Below are 26,046 nucleotides of genomic sequence, written 5' to 3'. Positions count from 1 at the left end.
TAGACTGGCTTTGGCCAATCACTTTCGCTCAGTCCTAGGAAGGATGCAATGGCAAACCATTTCTGAAAAACCTTTCCCAAAGGACTGCAGAACTTGTCTGGGCAGCCACCAAATGTCAAAACTGACTTAAAAGGCATAAAAATAAGTCTAATGATACATGTTTTAAAAAAAATAACCTGGGGAAAGGAAAATGGTAGAGAATCAACCTTTTGATGTTTTGTGTCTGGTTATGTCCATCATAATCAGCCACAACACCGTTCTGTATGTCTTTGGCGTTGTTATGCCGGCCACATGACCACGGAGACGTGTTCAGACAGCACTGGCTCTTCAGCTTTGAAACTGAGATGAGCACCACCCCCTAGAATCGGGAACGTATATCCATCATGATGACCATTTTGTTACAACATCCAAGACTTCCTTACCCAATTCCAAAGATTTCCTTATTGTTGTATTAAGCATACTACAATATACCTGGTGTTTGACAGAACTATACATTTGACTAAGATATAGCTCAAGTATTTCATACACTACTTTTGCCTAAAAACAGATTAAAAGCAGTTTTATCAAGAATTAGAAAAGACAATGAAATATCAGGGTAACAGATAAACTGGGGAAAAGAAATAAGTCCTCCACTAATCATGTTAAATAAGCAGGGACAAATATCTACCAATCTACTTACCCAAAAATACATCAGTCCCATGAGCAATTCATATTAATCTATTCAACAGAATTTATTCCCAGGTATGAGAATCTCTTAAAGTATTCTAATCCCTCTGTTTGCATTTGAACATGTTTACTATTTCGTCTAATAACATTCCCGTGTTTACGACGGTTCTTCTTCTCCCGACCTAGACATTGCCACATTGTCGGTTTTTCCTCAACGAAACCCTGCCACACCATCCCTCTCCCAGAACTATTTTTATTTATTTATTTATTTATTTATTTATTTATTTATTTATTTATTTATTTATTTATTTATTTAGTCACAACAATATATGTAGGTATCATACAAAAAGATTATATATTTCATTAAAAGCACGCCCAAGATAGCTTGCAAGGGCACGCGCATTTTAGATCGCCCGCGGTTCTTAGAAACAGAAAGCCGTATTCCTTGGATCGTCAAACACGCGGAAAACATCCCAAACGCCGAGGATTATTCTCGGTTCCGTAAAAGTCACAATGTCACCACTCAGGCAACTTTCCTCCCCCCCAACCCGGTCAAAATATGCTACGCAAATACATGAACATGTCGCAACTCCTCCTGGTACAAAAAGCCCTCTTTCCCCTCCCCTTGCAATGTAACTTCGCCTGTTCAATTTTACGAATTTGCATTAAGTTAGCAAGACGGAGCAGTCTGATTTTTCAGCCGCGGGGGGGGGGGGGGAAGAGCCCTTTTTCCCATCCAAGCAACAAGCAAACGGTTTGTCTATTCCAGTAGCTCTAAGACGGGAACTCTCTCCTATTCCATTCTGATCTAGACCTAGAAGCTTTTCCACTCTCCCAATCGTTCTCGCTATAACGAAGCATGCTAAGCATATGGCTTACAAATCTGGTCGGTGCGCGTTTAGGTGCCCCGAGGATGGCGCATCTCACGATCCAGCTAGATCGGATTCTCCTTTGGATTGTCCTCCGCCCACTCACTCGTTCCTCTTTTCGGCTCCGCTGGGCTGACTTTTCATTCGCAACCGGAGCCGACTGGGCGGAGTTGTGGAGTCAGATGTCCAGGGGCTTAAGGAGGCGCTCAAAGTTGAACTTCGCTTTACCAATGTCACTCACGCGTGGAACGACGGCCGGCGGTGGGCGAAGAGCACGTGGAAAGGGTCGGGAAAGCGATCGGTGGAGACAAGTTGAGAGGAAAAAAAGCCGACCAGCCGGGCCGCACTTAGCTCTGAAGTTTCTGTTTTCCCCAGTGGGATTAGCTTCTACGTGAGCATTTGAAGGTATAACCTGTTGGTGCAATAAAAACATGGAGTAGCGTTTCAGGAGGGAAAAATGTCCTGAGAAAAACGCCCCCGTCAATGGCTGATCTCACTTACTCCTCATGTTTCGTTTCCGCGTCGCGAAACCGACTACTCAGGCTGTCACGTAAAACCAAGTGGACCAGATCTTGGATTACATTTTCTAGCATCTTATTCCTTTTCCACGCTAGTTGAACGTCCAAGGTTCCTCTCCTCCTATTTGGGGAAGAAGACGAACGAAAACCAAAACCACTATATTGGAGAGGATTCAACTAAATAAATGGGTTTTTGGACCAGAAAATAAAGCTATACCTTAAAGAAGAGAGATTTTAAAAATTAAAATTATTCCTACAGTATTTTTTTTTTTGAGGGGGGGAATTCGTAACTTCTCTTTGCATTTTTTTTTAATTTTTGGCCACAAGGGCATAGGGAGAGAGAGAGTGACAAGAATAAAGAGCCTTCACATACTGACCTGGGTTTTGTAATATTAATATTATTTAATGTGCTCTCTGTACTTAAAGGGCAAAGTAACCTATTTTATCCTCTGATATCTAGTTTAAATGGAAGTGAGATTTTCCTATTTCCAGTGTATTTTTTTCATCAAGTTTTTACTGTAAATGCAGGAACACCTCTTGGCATATTCACTGACATCTGGACTACACCCAACCTCCCACTGAAGATAACCTATATTGTGGACATTGTCTTGGAAAATGTTACTTAGTCTGTAATCTGCTGGTGGTCAGGAGCATTACTCTCCCAATGGCTCCTGCTGAATTCATTTCTCCCACATTTCCCCCCCCCAATAAAGGTAGCAGGAGGAAATTTCTAGGAATTATGTAATTATAAACATTTCTGCAGCTGGAATTGGCAGCAGCTGCAGTTGTCTGAGGAACTGTCTATTTCCCACGGTTTCTGCCTGGCTGGTACATGCCAGCAGAATTGGCACATTCTGGGTGTCTGGTTCAACAATGTCATTTATCAGGGCCCAGGAAGTAAGTTTTCCCTGTTGTGGTGCCTGCCCTTTGAAATGAGATCACCCGGAAATCCTTGTGCCCCTCCCCCCACCTTGTTGGCATTGGCATAAAGCCTTGAACACTTGTTTGTTGAGATCGATGGATTCCCTTCTTGGATATGCCTTTTTTATTGTTTTTATCTCTATATAGTGACTGAATCCCATCTTGTTTTGAACTAGATTGGATTACTTTATGATAATATATTGTGAACTGCCCTGAGTCAGGTGGAGAAATGATGTCACCTAGTTTTATGAAATAGTTGGATTGGCAAAAACCTGTTTCTATATTACTCCTTTACTCTTAGAAGAAAAAGGCCTCTGACACATTTTCTATCCAAAACAGACCTCAAAGTATATGAATGATAACCAGTACCTCCAGATTGGGAATTTCAAAGATCAGATTTATATCTCATCTGCTAAAACTTGACATTCTCCATTAACTTGCATTTTTGTTAGAACTTCAGCTGCTACCATGTTATTATACTATACCATTGAATAAAGAATAACTATCGATAGTTTGAACAAGAGGTTCCCCTTCTCTCTTTCTCCCTCCCTCTCTCTCTCTCTCTTTCCCACTCTCTCCCTCCCTCCCTTTCTGTCTCTCTCTTTCTGCTAGGAAAAACAGGATGTGGCTTGAACTGGCTAGCAAGCGGATAGAAGCAAGGACAAGTGATAAGGAAGCAGAATGAATTATATCAGCCTCTGTGGAACATTCAGCCTTTTTAAAACTTTCATTTTTTTAGAATTCCCATAGATTGCAAGCTTGTTGCCTGATTTTGTGCATATAAAAAGAGTTTCATCTTTTGCGGCATAGGTAGACCTGCTGCTTACTCCACCCTTCCACCCTACCCTGATATTCATTCATTCATTCATTCATTCATTCATTCATTCATTCATTCATTCATTTCGTTTGTCAAACATGTACAAGATAAGAGTATAAGTATAAACATGTACATGAGCACATGAAATAAGTACAAATAACAATAGGACAGGGATGGTAGGCACACTGGTGCGCTTATGCACGCCCCCTTACAGATCTCATAGGAATGGTGTGAGGTCCTTGGTAGTCAGTTTAAGGTTGAAGCTATGGGGGTTTGAGGAAGTAACAATGGAGTCAGGTAGAGCATTCCAGGCATTGCCCACTCTTGCTGAAGTCGTATTTCCTGCAATCGAGTTTGGAGCGGTTTACCTTGAGTTAGTATCTACTGTTTGCCCGTGTATTATTGCGGTTGAAGCTGAAGTAGTTGTTGACAGGTAGGACTTTGTAGCAGACAATTTTGTGTACTATGCTTAGGTCAGACCATAGGCAGCATAGTTCAAAATTGTCCAAGCCCAAAATTTCAAGCCTGGTGGCATAAGGGATTCTATTGTGAGCAGAGGAGTGGAGTACTCTTCTTGTGAAATACCTCTGGACCGCTCAATTGTATTAATGCCCGATATACAGTGTGGATTCCAGGCAGATGGGAATTCAGTAAAGATCTGAATTCAAAAGATGGAATCCAGAGAACAATTCTTTCTCAATCCCATAATGTTTTTTTTATTTGTTATTTTATTTATTAAATTGGTAACCCACTCTTCATTGAGGAGAGGGAACTCAAGACAGCGCATATAGCTCTCTGTCCTATTTGTTTCCCCCAAAATACAACCATTATATGATATAGGTTGGCTGAGAGAGAATGACTGGCCTCAACTGTTGTATGAAGCTTCCAGAGTTGAAAGTGGACTAAAACTTGGTCTCCTTACTCTAGTTTAATCTTAATCCCTATACAATGCATGTTTTATAACCTTAGCTGTTCTAGTTTTTGTAATCATCTACTGTCAAGCAAACCATTGTGCAGTATTTGTCACACAGACAAACAAGTGTCTGTGCAATTCATTAAGCCAGTGTGATATGCTTGTTAACGTAAATCTGGGGAAATCCAGATTCAAGTCTACTTTCAGCTATGGAAGTTTCTTTGGCCCAGTCACTCTTTCAGCCCAACCTGTCTCACAGGTTTGTTGTTATTGGAGCAGATGTGAGAAAGGAGTGCCAAGTGACCACCTTGAGTTTTTGAACAAAAAGTGTAGTCTATCAACTATGATCTATTCCATTTTTTATTCTTTATTTGAGTTATCTTAAGTCATCAGCAGAAAAAAAGGAGGCCTAGCAAGATGTCTAAACAGAACATGGGCCAAATTTTATTTCTCTATTTCTCTCTCTCTAATGTATATTTTACTAAATACATTTTTTAAAAAAAGAAAGCTAATATAAAGTAAGAAAAAGGGGAAAAAAGAATCTTGTTAATTTTTATGTGTTTAAAATTTTTAATTAAAAAAGCGTATTAAAGAATGAAATAAAAGCAAGCAAGAGGTCGATCAAGTGTCAGGGAAAAAATGCATAATGAAAGCAAATCAACATTAGAACAGTCAGGAGGTTGAGAATCACTTTCAAAGGAAATGTAAGACAGTCCTGCTTCCTGGGAAGCCGCCACATAAGCCAGTTCATGAAAATATTTTTATCGCTTCCTGTAATAATAAAGGGATACTTCCTGAAATGATTATTAAGAAATGAAAAGGGGACATTTCTATGAAAATAATAGTTTAATCAAAAAGAGAATATATTAATTGTCACATAGGTGGACTACTCTCAATGTAGGACTTTATAAGCTTTTAAAAGACAATGAAATGCTTTCTTTAATATATTTTTAAGAGAAAAAATACTTCTTATTTTTGTTTTACATCTCAGATTGATTCAATCTCTTAACAACATCTAAAATATGCTACAATAGTACATCTGAATATGTTATATAAAGATGTAAACCTTTGATACTCTGCGTATCAAAAAGAAAGAATTAAAACTTCCACTGCATACTATGGGAATCTTAGGAATAGCCTTCTCTAGCACTCGAGCCCAAAAGGGATAATTTTGTCTTGTTTGTTTTATTGATTGTATTTTTACTGGTCAATGACTGAAAAAAAGTTTCTTTCAATACTCAGCGGCCTGGTCCCACTGCAGCTTTAAGCGACTTGATTTCTGTGCATAAATTGGCTTGAAATTAAGCTGAAACATTTTTAACTTGTTCTTTAGCTTGGGACTTGAAAATGCCAGGTATTCTGTCCTGATCAGAGCTGTTAAACTCCCAGCCTACGGGCCGGATGTGTCACATGCTGGCCACACCCACGCCTGGTTTAGCGAAGGAGGAAAAAGTAATACATCATGTGATGCTGCTGTGACAACGTGAGTTTGACACCCCTGGTCCAGACCATGCTTATAGAATAGAATAGAATTTTATTGGCCAAGTGTGATTGGACACACAAGGAATTTGTCTTGGTGCATATGCTCTCAGTTTACATAAAAGAAAAGATACGTTCATCAAGGTACAACATTTATGTAATGTATCTTTAAATATTTTGGCGGGAAACAAGCACGTTGCTGATTGGTTGAAGCCTCCGGCTAAACTGTATTTAAGGAGAGGTTTTTCCCAGCCCGAGCTGCTGGGTTCACCATATAGTAAAGAGCTGTTGTCACTATCCTGGTCTCCTGCCTCGTTATTGCCCGAATCTAACACTGGCGACGAAGGTGGGATCTCGAGGCTAAGAGCGCCAGGAAAAGAGCTGAACTCACCAGGAAGACGCGAACCCAGCAAAACAAGGGCGGAAAGCAGCGATGTCCGGCTACACACCGCCAGCGCCATTCGACCCAGCCAAGGAGAAATGGGGGTCATACATGGCTCGCTTCGAGTGTTTCCTCGAAGCAAACGAACTTCAAGGGGTTTCCGACAACAGGAAACGAGCCTATTTTCTAAGCCACTGTGGTCCAGAAGTTTTCGACACCGCAGAATCCCTGGCTGAGCCAACGCCGGTACAGTCGGTACCGTGGCAAACTCTACAAACTCTGCTGAAAGCACATTTCGCACCGATGCCATCCAAGTATGTGCAACGGTTTGAATTCGGGGAGCGCAGACAGCAAGAAGGCGAGTCCATTAGTGCATACATGGCCGCCCTAAGAAAAGCCTCAAAACATTGCGAGTATCGAGACTTGGACGAGGCATTGCTGGAGCAACTCATCCGCGGGGTCAGGGACATCCGTTTGCGGAGGCGGCTGCTGGCTAAAAGCAACCTAACGCTGGCAAACGCCCTGGACGAAGCCAGGGCTCACGAGATGTCCACCCAAGCAGCAGAGACCTTACAAAAACAGGTCACACCAACGGCGGGTGCGAAATCAACCCCGGTCCACAGTGAAGAGGTCCAGGCCGAATCGGAGGGGGAGGACGAGGAAGGAGTCTTCCACACCGGGAGGCCAGAGAAAGACGACCGGGGCGACTGCGCGAGTTGCGGAGGGCAACACCAACGACAACAATGCAGATTTAAAGATGCAACATGTCGGCGATGCAAAAGGAAGGGGCACCTAGCACAGGTCTGTCGAGCTCCCCAACCTTCCCGCCAAAAATTCAAACCAGCCAATCAGAGCGCGGGAACGACGAAGCGGCCCGCGAGTGGTCAGTTTAAAAAAGGCGCGAAATTAAACCAAACTGTCGTGAGAGTGGGTCACGCATCAACTCGCCTAGAAAAGAAAATCTTCACAAAAGCAACAATTGAGGGGGTGCCGTGCCGACTGGAGGTGGACACCGGCTCATCGATCACGATCATGTCCTGGGACAACCTCGTGAGAGCCTTACCCGCCATCGCAAAACGCAAACTGCAACCACAAAGACTAAAAGTACAGGACTACCAGGGGAATCGCATCCCTGTTCGAGGGGTAACGTCCGTCCACGTCGAATATGGACACTACAAGAAAACTCTGCCCATCACCATCGTTGATGGGACCCTGCCAAGCTTGTTGGGACTGGACTGGTTCCGAGCTTTGGGCATGGGAGTGACCGGAATCTTCAGAAACGAAGTCGACCTCAAAGACGCACTCACGAAGGAGTTTGGGGACGTTTTCAAAGACTGCCTGGGCAAGTACAAGGGGACCCCTATATCCTTTAACTTAGACCCCCAAGTTGCCCCTATCCGTCTAAAGGCTAGGAGGGTACCGTTCACCCTAAAGCCCAGGATTGACCGGGAACTGGACAAACTAGTAAATCAGGGAATTCTAGTGCCAGTTGACCATGCTAAGTGGGAGACCCCTATAGTCACCCCAGTCAAACCGGACGGATCGGTCCGATTTTGCGCTGACTACAAGGCAACGCTGAACAAAGCGTTGCAAAAGAGTGCTTACCCCGTTCCGGTGGTACAGCACTTACTGCACTCAATGGGGCATGGGCAAGTTTTTGCCAAGCTAGACCTGGCACAAGCCTATCAACAGCTGCCCGTAGACAGCAACACAGCCGAAGCGCAGACAATTGTGACTCACAGAGGGGCGTTTAAGTGTACCCGATTACAGTTTGGGGTCAGTGTAGCTCCAGGGTTATTTCAGAACCTGATGGAGCGGCTATTGCAGGGCCTACCAGGGGTGGTACCATACTTTGACGATGTACTGGTATCAGCTGAAAACCTAGAGGAATTAGGGGCGAGGCTGCGAAAAGTTTTGGGCATTTTCCGGTCTGCCGGTCTCACGGTCAAACTAAACAAATGCCAGTTCGGGGTTGAGTCTGTGGAATTCCTGGGCTACCGGATAGACAGGGAAGGGATTCACCCCACTGAGAGCAAGGTACGGGCCATCAGGAAGGCCCCGGTGCCCAAGAACAAAACGGAGTTACAGGCATTCTTGGGTCTGGTCAACTTCTACGCAGTATTCCTAAGGAATAAGGCAACAGTAGCAGAGCCGCTGCATAAATTATTAGCTAAGACAGCTGCATGGTCTTGGGGAAAGGCGGAAGCTAGGGCATTCGAAGGGGTAAAAAATCTCCTAACGAGTGATAGCCTCCTTATCCAGTACAATGGCACACTACCTCTAGTGTTAAGCTGCGATGCATCTCCCTATGGGGTGGGGGCTGTGCTCAGCCACAGGTTACCTAATGGCACAGAAGCCCCCATTGCATACTACTCCCGAACCATGTCATCAACTGAAAGGAATTATAGCCAGCTTGATAAGGAAGCCTTGGCTATAGTCGCAGGGGTAAAGAAATTCCATGAGTATGTATTTGGTCGTGATTTTGAAATCATCACGGACCATAGACCTTTGCTAGGTCTGCTGGCAGGCGACCGCCCAACGCCCGTGGCACTTTCGCCAAGGCTGACCCGATGGACTATCTTCCTGGCAGCGTATTCTTACAAATTGCTACACCGGCCAGGAAAGGATTTAGGGCACGCAGACGCACTGAGCAGATGCCCGTTACCAGAGACTATTGAAGACCCCACTCCAGGAATACCAGTTCTACTAATTGACTCTTTGGACTCTGGCCCAGTCACATCCAAAGAGGTGGCTCGGGCTTCGTATAAGGACATTACCATACGAACGGTACTTGGTTGGGTACAAAGAGGGTGGCCCGCTGCGCCGGGCGAGCGTTTTAAAGAGTTTGTAAAGAAACGAGGGGAACTTTCGGCTCAAGGGGGGTGCCTGCTATGGGGGGATCGAGTGGTGATCCCAGAGAAATTAAGGAAAAGGGTGTTGGATCTCCTTCACGAAGGTCACCCAGGGATCGTAAGGATGAAGGGTTTAGCGAGAAGCTATGTGAGGTGGCCCTTAATGGACTTGGAAATTGCTGAGAGGGTAGGAAAATGCCAGGCCTGCCAGGAGTCCAGACCGCTACCCCCAACGGCCCCGGTTTGGGAATGGGAGAGACCCCAAGGGCCCTGGTCTAGGATCCACATCGATTTTGCCGGTCCCTTCCATGGCCAAACCTTTCTGGTGGTAGTCGATGCCTACTCCAAATGGCTGGAAATCATTCTCATGAGATCCATGACAGCCGAGGCAGTGATCTCAGTCCTACGGCACCTATTTGTAACCCATGGGTTGCCCGACACGTTAGTATCCGATAACGGCCCGCAATTCACGGCAACCCAGTTTGAGGGGTACTTGGCGGAGGAGGGCATCCGGCATGTCCTCTCGGCGCCTTTCCACCCTGCGACGAATGGCCTTGCAGAACGTTCCGTCCGGAGCGCAAAAGAGGCATTGTCCAGAATCAAGCCAGGCGACTGGCAAACAAAAATCGATACCTTCCTGGCCGTCCAACACAGAACCCCCTGTGTCACAACTGGCAGAAGCCCAGCAGAGTTATTAATGGGTCGAAAGCTCAGGTGCCCACTAGACCGTTTAAACCCGAACTACACACCAGATGGGTACAAGGGGGCACTTGGCAAGACAAGAGGGATGGCAATAGGCGACCGAGTGTGGGCACACAACTATAGCGAAGGCCCGACCTGGTTAGCAGGAAAAATCCTAGAAATAACAGGTCCCAAATCATATTTAGTGGAGATAAAGGATGGCCGGGTATGGAAACGCCACATAGACCAAATAAGAAAACGCATAACCGAACAAGCCGAATTAGACGAAACAGGCCCTGACTATACAATGTTTGAATCCACAGCTGACTCAAACCCGGGGCAAACGCGGGACTTATCTGACTTCCAGGAGGTCCAGCGACGCCAACAGGTTCCATCAGAAAACAGCAGGGACGACTCTGCAAATAATCCAGGGCCGGATGGCCCAGAGGAGGAGCTGAGAGGAACAGACAGTCCCTCCGGTCAGCTCGACTCACTCCCGGAGAATGAATTGCGCAGGTCCGAAAGAGTCAGGAGACGCCCAGTCTACTTGCGTGATTACGTTGAAAAATAATATGTAAATCTCATGTAAATAATGGTAAAGTGTTTTCTGGGAGGGAAGGAGTGTAATGTATCTTTAAATATTTTGGCGGGAAACAAGCACGTTGCTGATTGGTTGAAGCCTCCGGCTAAACTGTATTTAAGGAGAGGTTTTTCCCAGCCCGAGCTGCTGGGTTCACCATATAGTAAAGAGCTGTTGTCACTATCCTGGTCTCCTGCCTCGTTATTGCCCGAATCTAACAATTTACAACACAATTGATGATCAATATATCAATATAAATCATAAGGATTGCCAGCAACAAGTTATAGTCATACAGTCATAAGTGGAAAGAGATTGGTGATGGGAACTATGAAACGATTAATAGTAGTGCAGATTCAGTAAATAGTCTGACAGTGTTGAGGGAATTATTTGTTTAGCAGAGTGATGGCCTTCGGGAAAAAACTGTTCTTGTGTCTAGTTGTTCTGGTGTGCAGTGCTCTATAGCGTCGTTTTGAGGGTAGGAGTTGAAACAGTTTATGTCCAGGATGCGAGGGATCTGCAAATATTTTCACGGCCCTCTTCTTGATTCGTGCCGTATATAGGTCCTCAATGGAAGGCAGGTTGGTAGCAATTATTTTTTCTGCAGTTCTAATTATCCTCTGAAGTCTGTGTTTTTCTTGTCGGGTTGCAGAACCGAACCAGACAGTTATAGAGGTGCAAATGACAGAATCAATAATTCCTCTGTAGAATTGGATCAGCAGCTCCTTGGGCAGTTTGAGCTTACTGAGTTGGCGCAGAAAGAACATTCTTTGTTGTCCTTTTTTAATGATGTTTTTGATGTTAGCTGTCCATTTGAGATCTTGCGATATGATAGAACCCAGAAATTTGAAGGTTTCTACTGTTGATACTGTGTTGTCAAGTATTGTGAGAGGTGGAAGTATGGAAGGGTTTTTCCTAAAGTCTACCACCATTTCTACGGTTTTGAGTGTGTTCAGTTCCAGATTGTTTTGGTTGCACCACAAGGCTAGTCGTTTGACCTCTCGTCTATATGCGGATTCGTCATTGTCTCGAATGAGACCAATCACTGTTGTGTCATAACTGTTATAACTCTCTTACTGGTATATTTCACCGCTTTTTTTTTAACCTAACACTTTTATTTATCCAGATCTATGAGGTTTCTATTTTGTAAAAACCCTCTTTGATTAAACTCCCCTTTTATATGAAAACTCCTTGTCTTATGCATCCATTAATGAAGTATGCACACACACACTAATTCATGGCACTATATATGGATTAGATGAACATGGATTAGAGAACAAACAAAAGTATATGATATCAAAAGAGTAAAAGAATTGAAATGAAAATGGGCTGGTCACATAGCAAGAAGAACTGATGGCAGGTGGACCAACGCAGACCAAGGAGTCATAGAATGGATCCCACTTGATAAAAACCATCCACGAAAGAGATCTGAAGCAAGATTGAGCGACGACAGCAAGTATTGTGGGCCCAATTGGCTAAAGAAAGCTCAGGAACGTATTGGCTAGAAACATTTGGAAGCGGCTTTTATTCTGCAGTGGATAGACAATGGCTAAGATGAAGATGATAATGATGATATATAGTGTGCGTATACACGTATACATACATACATACATACATACATACATACATACATACATACACATGCATTATTCTTATCACTTGGCCTGGAAGGGGAAACTGGCAGAACTCTTTTCAGTTGAGGGCAGGGGAGGAGGAGGAATTGCAATGTCAATACTTCTATCATTTTATTGTTTATCAGCAAAACTACATTAATTTCTTAACCAAAGAATTCAGCCTTTCACCATTCCATTGGTGAACTTTTAAAAAAACCCATCCTTTCATTGGTCCATGGGTAAAGCTGTAAATCAAAAGAGCGGAAATAAGTTTCAACAGTCTAAAATGAAATGGCTACTACATAGGGCAGTGGTCAGTGACCAGAGGAGAAGGGAAGTTCCTGCTACAGGATACAAGAGCAACTGAAGCAGAAGCATTTGCCTACAAGAAAATAAGACCCAGCATGCAAACCAGGTAATATAGTACATGTTAGCAGATCTCAAAACAAACAACCCACACCCACTCCACTGAGGGTTGGTATGAAGAAAGAAGAGAGAGCTGGAGATTGCTTTCACAATGAGACAACATTGTGTGTTCCTGGGCTTGAGACATAGTAACCATCCTAATTCAGGGCAAGGAATTACTGAGGATGAGCTTTAACTTTTAAAATGCACATTTTGAAATGCAACTTAAGTTTGTCAGAATCTTAATTCACACAATTCAAGCTGTATGCAGGTCATTCCAGATAAACATAATTATCCATTCACCCAAGAGGCTTGACGTTCTTGTCAAAAATAACAGAAGCATGAAGTCTCTCTTATTCTTGGGGTTTGAACAACATGAGCTACACTGTTACATTAGGATTCCATTTTTCTTTCTTTTAGTAACTAATTAAGATACTTTCTATCACTTCTGATGGTCAAATTTCTGGCTGAATCCGTTGCTTACATAGTTTCTACCTTTAGGAGTTTTTTTACCTCATTTTTCTGTCTCCTGCAAATTTTTCACAGTCATATGCCATTTATGCTCTAACATGCTTACACTGCATCTAGAATCTAATAATGACGATACATGATGCAATAATTAAAATTATAAATACATTGATTGTGACTGAAATTAGAATTAACGAAATAACTACACAACATTCATAAATGTCACTTGCACAGGAGTGAACTGCTTGAGAGAGGTGGCTGTAGAGCAGGGATGTCCAAACTTGGCCCCTTGAAGAGTGGTGGACTTCAACTCCCAGAATTCCCCAGCCCGCAACGTGCTCATATTTATAGCACTTGCTGGCTGGGGAATTCTGGGAGTTGAAGTCCACCATTCTTCAAGGCGCCATGTTTGGACACCCCTTGTTGTGTCTTGTCCGCTCTCACCGCAGCCGGGGTCTGCTTATCTGCTCCCGAACACGGAGGAATGTATGCCTCCTGGCCCCAGTCCTGGCTCCATGCCCAGACAAGCTGCAGAGGAGGGGGCACCTCCCGGTCCCAGCCCTGGCTCCATGCCCAAGCAGGCTGCAGAGGAGGGAGCATCCCCCGGCCCCAGCCCTGGCTCCATGCCCAGGCAAACGGAGCAGCTAGACCCCTCCCCCTCCTCCACAGCATGTGAGCCTGAGGAAAGTTTACTTCCAACAGCTGATTGGAGTGACCCTCGCATCAGAAGATTGGATAGGTGGAGGCAACAGAAGGAAGGGAGGGGCAGGCCTTAATGAGTGCTGAGTCATGGAGCCACACCCCATGGCCTATATAAAGGATCTGCTTTCTGGCAGTCTCTGAGTCAGGCAAAGTTGAACTTATCTTGCTGAAGTCACTTACTGGTCTCCTGCCTGCTCTGAGGACTTTGCTAGGACTTTGGGCAGAGCTGCAGAGGCAAGCCTGATTCGGATTTCCCTGACCCGGCCGTCAGCGGAGGAGTGGGACACGACACCCCTGCTGTAGAGATTCAATAAATAAATGTTGAGTTATTCAGGATGAATGCAGTTCACTAAATTGCTTAGCACACAGTACCATGAAATAGAAAAAAATAAATCTATCCAGCTGGCGTTTTGTCTGTTTGGGACACATTTGCTTTCTAATAATTGTTACATATTTCTTGAGTGGTTTTAATTATTAAGAACACTTGTCCACTTTTATTTATTTGTTTATTCAGTTGGATTTTCAGTTACAGAAATTTTGAAAAAGGAGCAAGTACCTGAAACATAATGGACATTGTCAGGGGACTTTGGAAGGCCATTTCTTCTTTTTGTTTGGTCATATATTACAGGGAGCCCTTTGGTGTTTGCATGCTCTTCAGTGATTCAGTGACTCATACTTGCTACTCTAGTGAATTTTCACTAAGTTCCATCATGAAATCCACAGTCAAGGCCAATGGAATAACAAGGAGAATCCAAATGTGTTTGTTTGTTACAGTCAAACACAGAAAATTTAGCTAAATAATGAGCAACAAGAAAGGCAAGTGTTAATACCACTTTATAATGCCTTGGTAAGGCCACACTTTGAATACTGCATTCAGTTTTGGTCGCCGCAATGTAAAAAAGATGCTGAGACTCTAGAAAGAGTGCAGAGAAGAGCAACAAAGATGATTAGGGGACTGGAGGCTAAAACATGAAGAATGGCTGCAGAAACTGAGTATGTTAGTTTGATGAAAAGAAGGACTAAGAGTGACATGATAGCAGTGTTCCAATATCTCAGGGCTTGCCACAAGAAGAGGGAGTCAAGCTATTCTCAAAGCACCTGAGGGTAGAACAAGAAGCAATGGCTGGACACTAATCAAGGAGAGAAGCAACTTAGAACAAAGGAGAAATTTCCTGACAGTTAGAACAATTAATAAGTGGAACAACTTGCCTGCAGAAGTTGTGAATGCTCCAACACTAGAAATTTTTAAGATGTCGGATAACCATTTGTCTGAAGTGGTGTAGGATTTCCTGCCTGGGCAGGGGGTTGGACTAGAAGAACTCCAAGGTCCCTTCCAACTCTGTTGTTGTTGTTGTTGTTGTTGTTGATGTTATCATTATCATTATTATAAAAAGTCCAAAAGACAATCAGTCAGCATTATAAGTAGCAGTATAATACTTTAAATTATGAAACTGGAAGTCTTGCAATGCACTCCAGGGTTCACTGGAAGACAGTCATGAGGAGGCTTTTTTAATTTTTGTTAATTTATTTATTTATTTATTTTATTCAATTTTTATACCGCCCTTCTCCCGAAGGACTCAGGGCGGTGTACAGCCAAGTAAAAAATCACAGTATCAATATTAAAAGAGATTAAAACAAACATATTATAAAGTGGCCAGATTTAAAACGAATTAAAATATTAAAATATAAATAACCCAATAAAATTTTAACCCAATAAGATTTGTTAATGCAAACAAAGAAAGATATTTTAAAAGTAGAGAGAGAGAAAGGGGTAGGAAAGGGGAAACAAGTATAAAGAAAGAAGAAATATAAAGACATAACTTCCTTCTGACAGACTTGAGCATTGGGCCCAATCCAACAAAATGCAGTGTTTCTCAGTGGTGAGAAAAATAAGATTTTACACTTAGGCAAGAAAAACCAAATCACAGATACAAAATAGGTGACATTTAGCTTAATACAGCAGTTCTCAACCTGTGGGTCGGGACCCCGTTGGGGGTCGAATGACGATTTGCCAGGGGTCGCCTAAGACGACTAAATATTGAAGAATCGTGCTCCAATGGTTGACACCACAAGCCAGCTGCAGGCTCTTCAAATCGCTAGCCGAATTTTGCTTCAGGCGCGATGAATTAAAAAAGAGAGAAATCTTTGCTCTGATGTCTCCCTCTCAAGCCAGCTGCAATCAGTCCCAATCGCTAGCCTAATCTGGCTTCTGGCGCGATAAACTTAATAGGGGAGGAGTCTCCACTTTAATGCCTCCATCCTCAAGGCAATCGCAAGCAGTTCAGATCGCTAGCCAATACGGCTTCAGGCACGATAAATTCAAAACGAAAATAATTTTACAGTTGAGGTCGCCACATCATGGGGAATTGTATTAAAGGGGTCGCAGCATTATAAAGGTTGAGAACCACTGGCTTAATATATAGTACCTGTGAGAGGGATCTAGCTGCCCTAGTGGATCATTACTTATTGTAAGTATGAGCAAACAAAATGCTTCTCCTGCCAAAAAAACCAATGTAGTCTTGGGCTGCATTAAAAGGAGATCATCAAGATCATGAGAAGTTATAATATCACTTTATACTGCACTAGTGAGCCCACATCTGGAACATGATGACTAGTTCTGGTCATCATGATACCAAAACAACAACAACAACAAAAAACTAAAAAGTGTGCAGAGAAGAGCAGTAAAGATGATAAAGGATTTAGAGTCTAAATGAAAGATTAATGATTAAGGGAGCAAGATATGTCTAGCTTATTGAAGTGAGAGATCTGGGGGACATGATAACTGTCTTCCAGTACTTGAGGGCCTGTCACAGACAAGAGGGGATTGAGTTATTCCCTAGGGCATCAGAGGGCAAGACAAGAAGTAATGGGTGGAAGCTTGTTAAAGAGTGATCCAATCTAAAAAATTAAGGAGAAATTTTCTGACAGAACAATTAATTAATAGCTTGTGTCCAAGAGTTGTGAGTGCTCTATTATGGGAAGTTTTCAAAAATAGACTGGACGACTATTTGACTGAGATGGTATACGATATCCTGCCTTGAGCAGGGGGTTGGACTAGACAATGATGGTGAACCTTTTCAGCACCGAGTGCCCAAACTGAACACCAGCTGGTCTTCAGGTTTCCGACACTCTGGCGCATATGAAGACCAGCTGGCCAACACAGATGCGCATGCTGCAAACCAGAAGAGCAGCTGGTGATGGACGCATGCCCACAGTGAGGGTTCTGCATGCCACCTCTGGCACATGTGCCATAAGGTTCACCATCACGGGACTAGGACCTCCAGTCCCTTCAGCTCTATGCTTCTATGTTCTATCGTTCTCTCTCTAACTTTTCTCAGGACTGCTTTCATAAGTATAATACATCTTTTTTGTAGGTACAAAATAACAAAGTTGTCCAGTCACTCTTCTGATTTGAAATTCACACATCCAAGTAAGTCTTCTGATTTATTATCTGTGTGTCACTTGTAGCTATTAAGGCATCAGCCAGTTTCCTTTGTAAGTCCCTTGTAATGTTTTTTCTCTGCATCACTTTTGTAACCTATCATTTTTAAATCCATATCCAAAACAGGAATGGCTTTTTTATTTCAAGCATTAACAGATATATACATTAACATAAATCCAAGATACATATAATGAAGGAAAAAAGTTATAGAAAATACAAAAAAAGTGTTGCACAATTATTGTTTTGACTGATAAAGTTACTAAATAGCTATTCAGTATTTTTTAATTTTTAAGATTATGGTTTGGTTCTGAAAATAAAGGCGATAAGCCTAACTCTGTAAAGCATTCAGTTATTTTTCAGTTTATTGATATTTATTTCTCGGGGGGGAAATTGCCCAAAGAGTATGATTTTATCACAGTACCATCACAAATAAAAAAAATCCTTTTTTTAAAATCTTTCCACCATTTGAAAGAATAATGTCGATATCCATATGTCAGTCATCCAATGCCAGCAGTGTATAATCTTCCACTACAGTTCTTGCATTGAAGTTGAAATGAATTCACCCAGGTTCCATAATTACTGCCCACTTTGTCTTTCAGAATTAAAATACTTTTTCTCTGTTCTATATTAATGAGTCTTTTCCTTCAATTGTAATCGCTAATTCTTTCTGGCTGCCTCTAGTAAACAGCCTTCAAAGTCTCCTCTTATCATATTTTTCTCTAAACGACAGTATTCCCATGGAAAGGTTTCTAACACTTAGATTCAAAATCTTCATATATTTTAATAGGATTTTGAATAAATCACAGGAAGGATTCTTATAATTAGTTCCAAAATCTTACTTCCAGTTTGGGTACATATTGTAACAGTTTCAAATCACTGGCAATAATGCTGAAATTGTACTTGTTATATAACTATTTTTAATAATAATAATTGTAATTAATTGTTTTTAGCTTTATTGTTCACCTTGATTAGTGAGATGGGCAGCTATATAAATTTGATTAATAAATAAAATAAAAGAAGGTTTTTCAAACTGTTCTGTGAAATTCAGGTTCCACAAGAACTTGATGGAATTCGCAGAAACTAAGAGGAAAAACATTCACTCACATGCAGCCAATTTCTATCACCTGATTTTCACCTCTAGTGATAGAAGGTTCCAAATTTTCAAAATCTGGTTCAAAGGGTTTTAAAATTCCTGGTATAAAATACACTTAAAATATGTGATTCGCTTAGATGAGATGGGGGGTGGGTGGTATTGAAATTTGATAAATAAAAATAATCATACAATAATCACCAGCCATTGCTATTTCTTTTACTAGTTTCCACAAAAGCTAAACCATTTTAGTCAGTTAATGGCAATTTGTATCTTAATTATTATTATTTTTTTTGCTGATTTGCAGCTTCCTAATCAGTATCTGTTTTTTATTTATATTGGCAGGGCCGTGGTGGCTCACGTGGTAAGATGCTGGTCCTGCGCACCACTGAGGTCAGCGGCTTGATTCCCGTGAGTGAATAAACCACGTAGGAACAAGAAAGCCTCCCTCGACCAGCCTTCAGGCGACCCATGGGTAAAGATAACACCATCCTTTTACAGAGGTAGCCAGCCACCTCTGTGATCCCTGGCTAACATGTGCCACACACACACACACACACACACACACACACACACACACACACACACACACACTTATTTCTGAAGCTAGTTGTCCTAATTAGCATTTGACATTATTAGCATTTGAAATTAATGAGAACATTTCCCCCCTGAATCCACTAAATAATTGGTTGTATTAAAAGTCCAAATTTCTAGTTTGACCAGAATTCATTCACTTAGTGTGAAAAATTATCCTAAAATATCATCTTAAACAATGCAATAATAATACAAATCACAGCAACTTGGTCTATAGCAGTGGTGGGTTGCTACCGGTTCACCCCATATCGGACAAACCGGTAGCAGCAGCAGTGGGAGGCTCCGCCCACCTGCGTGGATACTTCTGTGCATGCGCAGAAGTGTTATGCGCACCCATGAGCAAACCGGTAGCAACGGGATTTGAAACCCACTACTGGTCTATAGGGATGTACAAAGTTTCCCTTCTGAAGGCAACTACATGTCTTGAACTCTGCATGTATGTGCAAATGCAAGATAATCTGTTCATCAGCAGGTTCAACAAGAATATTGCCTTTGCATGGAAAGGTATGCCCATATAGAGCAGGCAAACTCTTGAAACTGCCACAGTTTCTTATGGGGGATGAAGTTTCCTCTGTGCTGTGGAAAGAATTGTTTCGTTACATACCTGTCAAATATTTTACACAGCAATTATTCCATTAATAGCTTCCTTTTATTAAAGAAATTAACATTTTTTAAAAGGTTAAAACTAATTCAATTAAATATAAAAAGAAAACAAAGAGAAAGAAATCAGAAGAAAGGCTAAATGCGCAAGTGGGGAGAGGAAAAGGAAAAAAATACAATGAAGCGGCTTCTGATCTTTTTTACAATAGTTAAACTCTCAATTATAAATTTAGCTTTTACTCTAAGTTTACGCCATGACTCTTCTTTCTGTAGTCTTTTGTTTAACCATCAAAACCATAAGTTCACTTTTTTATATTTTACACAATATGTCTGTTATGTCCTCGAAGTTACAACCCTGCCTCAGCCCGGCTAGTTGCCATCCATTCTGATTGGCTGAGGCACATGCAACAAATAAGCAGGAAATCGCAGCGCTGCTATTGGCGCTTCCCGTCTGACAGCTTTTATTTAAGCAGCTGTCAGACGGCCACTTGTCAGTCAGTGTGTTGAGCTGGCACGGAGTTGCCTTGTTATTGTTAATCGTTCTGTTAGCCATTAAAGAGTTGTTGTATCAACCAAGCCTCTGCCTTTCTTTGCCTGGTTCTCGAAATAGAACAATGTCCATAGGGGGTTTCCGCTCAACAATAAATGTAGACATCAAAGAAGTCAATCGGCCATTTTAGCACGTTCCATCATCCTCACCAACCATTTCATTGTAGGCAATGCTAAATCTTTCCATCTTTATGCATACATTTCAGCAAGTCAGATATAATTCCTGAGGAAGGGAATTACATAGTAACCACTTACTATGCACTATGTACTATTACATAGGGACCACCACTTAAAAGACCTAGTCTTGGTGTCTGATAAGTCTTCCCAACAATGTCCGCAAGACCATTATTCCCTAAGGACATCTGCCCATCCTTCCAGGTGTGGCAAGATGGGCATGCTCTTAGTCCTTTCACACAAATATTGTTATCTAATGGGAACTAGGAAGCATGCCTTTTCGGTGTCAGTCTTTTGTGACCCAGGCCCCCGGGCCTGGCCTCCTGGAGGAGGATGACTCAGAGAGTGAGGAGGAGGAGGAGCTGTCAAGGCTTGATTCCCCTGGGCCCTCTTCCTCCTTGGCAACGCCCCAAGAACCAGTTGTTGAGGATCAATCCTGGCTCAATGCGAGACTGTGAAGACGTGATAGGTGCGCACAGCAGAGGGAGAGGTGGGGCAGGCCCAGGGAGTGCTGAGTCATGGAGTGACACCCCACAGGGGATAAAAGCAGGAGGAGGAGCTCTGTGGCTCTTTGTGTTGGACAAAGCTGCAAACTTCTTGGGCAATCTGTTTCATAGATTGAAGACTGAATCTCTTTGTGAGTAACTTTTGCTTTCCCTGTAATTTCCTGGTTACCTCGGTAACAGACTGTTTAAGCTCTTTCTACGAGATAAGAGATTTTGGCAGGCGCATGGGGAAACGTGGCCAGAACATTTCTGTGCCAAAGGGAACCCGGCCAAGTGTAAATAAACTGTTGGCAGAAGGTCTTCGACTGGCTTATTTTCTTGGGAGCGTTGGGGGGGACAGAACACAGTCCTTGTTCTCTGCAATTCAGCAGACCTCCATCCTTTTAGCCTTCCATGAAGCTCTAAAGACCTGGTTTTTCCCCCAAGCACTAGGAAAGGATTAGATGATGATGTTAACATAGACTGGCATCAGGCTTTTGTTGCTTTAATGTTTTATTAAAGCATAATTCAGCCAACGTAACATACATTTACCCTTCAAACCCAAGAATACATTAAGGCAGAAACTTGTCCACCAGTGGTGGGTTTCAAATTTTTTTACTACCGGTTCTGTGGGTGTGGCTCGGTGGGCGTGGAATAGCATGGTGGGCGTGGTGGGGAAAGGATACTGTAAAATCTCCATTCCCTTCCCAGTCCAGGGGAAGGTTACTGAAAAATCCCTATTTCCTCCCAATCAGCTGGGATTTGGGAGGCAGAGAATAGATGGGGGCGGGGCCAGTCAGAATTTTTACTGCCAGTTCTCCGAACTACTCAAAATTTCTGCTACCAGTTCTCCAGAACTGGTCAGAACCTGCTGAAACCCACCTCTGTTGTCCACCCCAAAGGTAAAACACCCAGACATAAACTGAGCAATGTGGTATATGGAGTACAATGCAGTGAGCCATGTGCAGATCTGCAACCACTTTGTAAGCACATGGTACAACATAGGAGATCAAACACATCAGGACTAGATTCAGCAGTCTTATCTGCATTTAAAAGACACAGGCCACTCTTGAAGACAGCGACATCCTCATTTTGGACAGAGAGGATCGCTGGTTTGAAAAGGGTCAAAGAAGCCATCTATGTCAAAATTGAACAGCCCTCTCTCAACAGAGAGGGGGAGGGATATGACATCCTCTATTTCCAGTCTACAACACAGTCCTTTCAACAGTTCTCTGAAGGCTCCATACCCATTTGCACCACTCGGGTGATCCTGCTGATATAGATAAACCTCCAGGTGACCTTAACAACTCACTAAAAGAATGCAAATGACCAGCTGTCTACAAGGAGCATATATCCTTCCATTCCTCACCATCCAGTCAGAGCTGAAGAAGCTTCTTTGATGAGAAGTGAAACATCTTTAAAGAAAAACCAGAAAGTCCAGTTGCCTCTTGAAAAAGCACCTTACGGATTTAATGCTTTATGCTTTATTGGTTGTGTTTTCTAGTTTCTAAAGTGATTTGATGTCTTAATTTTTGATTGGGAAAAATCCAGAGTTGCTGAAAGATGGGTGGGCTATATAAATGTTTATCGATGAGTGAGTGAATGAATGAATGAATCACTGAATTAAGAGTCATTCATAATTTCTTTTATGATGTATGATTTCTGAATCCAGTGCCTCACTCTGGATCTCATTTGCTTTTTAATGTATTACATACTTGCATGGGATTTAATTGCTCAAGACAACATGGAAGTCTTAATGCTGGTCTAAGCAACAAACTGGGGATTTTCCCCATTATAGTGTCAGCACAACTGGCCCAAAGTCACCTCTCAGTGTCAGAACTAGACCAGGTTCCATCATGCATTACAGGGCCTTAAGCAATTCTGATTGACAAAGTGACACAAAGAGACCTTTGCCACTCTCAGTAAGAGCATAAAATGGGTAGTGCATACACTTCCTCCCGTTCCCAGTGAAGCAAAGGACCACTACACTAGTTGCATTCATAAATGCCCATTATAGTCATATTTGTATATTATGCCACTAGTTGTGGAAATAAAGTAGTGCGTAGGACAAGGATTAAGCAACCACAACCATCAGCTGATTCCTGCTCTGACTCACTTCTTTCAAAAGGAACAGATGGGTTTAGCTATATAACATGTTTCTGAAAGGCAAAATATAGATAAAGGCTCTTTTCTGAACTGCCTTCTATTGAATATGTGGCCTTCATTTTGGATTAAACATTGGTTTATTCTATTAAAGTAACAAATTCACTGACTTGGAAAAACTAAAGTATGCATCATAAACTGCTTGTCAAATACATAAAAATCAGGAAGTCCAGGCAGTTTAAAATGAATATAAAGGTTTATTGCAAGCTCATGCTCTTTACAAAAATCTGAACTACTAATGCTCAGAGAAAATTGGCGGTAGATAAGAGTCAATAGAATTCAAGGTGGGCAGGATGTAGATCTCTTGTGGGCACGAAAGGACTTGAGACTGATGATGCATTTAATCCCTCCCACTGGCTCAGCCTAGTCATCTCCTGCACTGCAAATGCAGGAAATCTATTTCACTGCATATTCCTAACAGCTCTTGAACTTAAGTTTATGTAAAGTGTTCTTAGAATTTAGATCATTTGCGTTGCCTTCTGGAAGGTTATTTTATTTTATCTTATTTTATTCTGTCTAATCTTTTGCTGGGAGATTTCCTAGTGGCCTCTGATGAAAATAATAACCAAGTTTCAGTTTTTTTATTTGCTTGAAATCAGGCAAAATCACTTAAGTACTGACACTTTCTGCGACACGCAAAATGGGATTGATTCATTTGTGCAGTTTGCCTGTTATGAAATTGAGCCATTGTTTTAGGATATTGTTTTAATCCACTAAAATGGTTTATTTGTTTGAGTACAAAGAGTATATCTGAATAAGCTGCGAAAACCAAGCCAAATTCTTCCTTATATATTGTGCTTCACAGGTAACAGATGAGAAGCAACTTGGGAGAAGTATGGAATTAAAAACATGGAGAATAACATTTGTGGTTGAATGGTTTAGGGAATACTACAATCTTTTTTCAGGCATTTGAAAATGGTTCTCATTAAACATAGGTCACTGGGAAGAGAAGTTCAAACCTTTACGGAAGGTTGCATAGTGATAAGCAGACTCTGGTTCACAGAAATCTAATAACGATTTAGCTTGCCATTAATTTCTCATCATCATTCTAAGTCTTTCTTTTCCCCCTCTATATTTTGTTGGTAATCAGAATTAAATTAACAAGATTGGGATGTCTGCTTAAGTATGAATTCATGATCAGATGTCTGGGTATCCATTACTCTTATGAGAATTGTGAACATGCAAAATACAAAATTTTCTAGTTTTCTCTTTTTCTGAAATAAAATACCAACTTTCTCTTGGCATTCTCTCTCTCTCTCTCTCTCTCTCTCTCTCTCTCTCTCTCTCTTTGTGTGTGTGTGTGTGTGTGTGTGTGTGTGTCCCTGTTCTGCCTCAGCACTTTATTGGTGGGTATGTCTCCAAATATCTGGTGTACCTGATAAACCCTCCCTATTTTCTATTACTGAATTGCATTTTGTGTTAGAACTTCAGCAGCTACTATGTCATTATGCTAAACTATGTCATTATGCTAAACCATTATGCTAAACTTCTTCAAACCATTGAAGAAGAGTAACTATAGATAGTTTGAACAAGGCAGAGGTCCCCCTTCTCTCTCCCTCCCCCCCACAATCCCATTCTGCCTCAACACACTATTGGTGGGTATGTCTCCAATAATCTGGCATAAACCTTCCCTATTTATTACTGAATTGCTCTTATCAGTAAGCAAGAAGATCAAATGTGTTAGTCCAGTGATGGGAAGGGAAAACTATTCAGTTCCTTTTTTTTTGTAAATATTTTTAGGGAGGGAAAAAAAAACAACAATTATTCCGGCTGAAACTCTGCCAATGTACTTGTACAATTTGCCAAACTGAATCTAGCAATTGTCCAGACGACAGCTCTTCCAATTCCTGATATGTCCAAGCTAATTAGGTATACTTAACATGTAGGCTGGGACCCTATTTTCATTCATCAAACCTTTTGATGGGGAGAAGAATAATAAAACTCAATGTTCTATAAAGAAAAAGTTGCTAAAAGATTTTTATCACCGGATATTTATTTCACAAATAATATAAGTAACCTTGTATGACTTTAAGTAGCCCCTTAGCACTTTATTAATTATAGCACAGGCCATTAATTTTCAGATGATCCTGTTTGGCTTTCCTGAGGCTTGTATTACAGTTAAAGAATAACAGCATACATATTTTGTTTCCTAAAAAAAGCCTTTTAAAAAATTAAATGGCCGGAAACATTTTTTTCACTTCTCCCTTCACATGCTCCATTAGTTAAATTAGATGATTATTTTTTTTTGTGAATGATCAAGCTAAATGCACTCCACCTTCCATTTACAGCTTGGTAAGGGCTTGGCAGAATCCAGCTGTTTTTGGTTGCTTTCTACTTTATCAGGCAGGTCACAAAGATACTTAAGTATCTTTCCAATGTTGAGTTTGGCTTCCCAACTTGAGTCTATTCTTAATTTTCATTATGAAAAGTTTGTCAGTCAATTGATTTTTGGCCAAAGCCAATCAAGTGTTGCTTTGCTTTTTAACTTCAAGGGACATGTGTTGAATGAAAGTTGGAAAAACGCTTTTTTCTCCATTTTACTTCCTTTCCCTATTAATCAACCATAAAAACTGCCACTAGAAAAATATGTCCCCTGAAAAATAAGGTCTTGGTATAGGCCAGGGCTGTCAAATTCCTGGCCAGTGGGCCACATGCATCACGCACTGGCCATACCCAGGCCCAGTTTAGCAAAGGGGAAAAAAGACCCAATACGACATGTGACGACATGAGTTTGACACTAGGCCATTGGCATTCTTCTCTGGACCTCCAAGGAACACAGAAAATATATCTTTTTTAAAAGATGTAACTTTCCCCAAATTAAATATGGAATAATATATAATATAAAAAGAGGGAGAATGAAATTGAGGAAGTGGAAAAATGAGAGAGAAAGTAGGCCTTTTAAATTAAAGTACCTGTTGCAATTTTGCTCAGACTGTTATCATAAAAAACATCAGTGCCCCTGTATGTGTGTGTCTGTGTGTAAAACATATCTGATAATCCAAAAATAGTTTACTGCTTTATAGCAAGCACCATATGAGGGATGGCAGACTTACAGTACTGAAAAAAATTAAAATGAAGATCTCTGC

The 26,046-nt window shown here is 41.7% G+C and overlaps 1 protein-coding gene across 3 annotated transcripts in view; it reads right to left on the bottom strand.

The window, feature by feature from the left end:
- The window catches only part of PLA2G4A (phospholipase A2 group IVA), a 164,690-nt gene that overhangs the window by 89,336 nt on the left and 49,308 nt on the right, over window positions 1–26,046 (bottom strand). The window contains exon 1 of one of the 3 annotated variants that reach the window (XM_058174728.1): window positions 1,546–1,947. The exons of 1 other annotated variant lie outside the window; for it this stretch is intronic. The gene's annotated coding sequence lies outside the window, so the exon portion shown is untranslated. Of the gene's footprint in view, window positions 1–1,545; window positions 1,948–26,046 lie in introns of those variants that run through there. One more of the 3 variants, XM_058174731.1, reaches the window with a different exon arrangement.

This window comes from Ahaetulla prasina, chromosome 3 (genome assembly GCF_028640845.1).
Source record: "Ahaetulla prasina isolate Xishuangbanna chromosome 3, ASM2864084v1, whole genome shotgun sequence".
In the NCBI taxonomy this organism is placed as follows: domain Eukaryota; kingdom Metazoa; phylum Chordata; class Lepidosauria; order Squamata; family Colubridae; genus Ahaetulla; species Ahaetulla prasina.
Note: the sequence above shows the minus strand (reverse complement) of the source record. Positions and strands in the feature narration are given on the sequence as shown.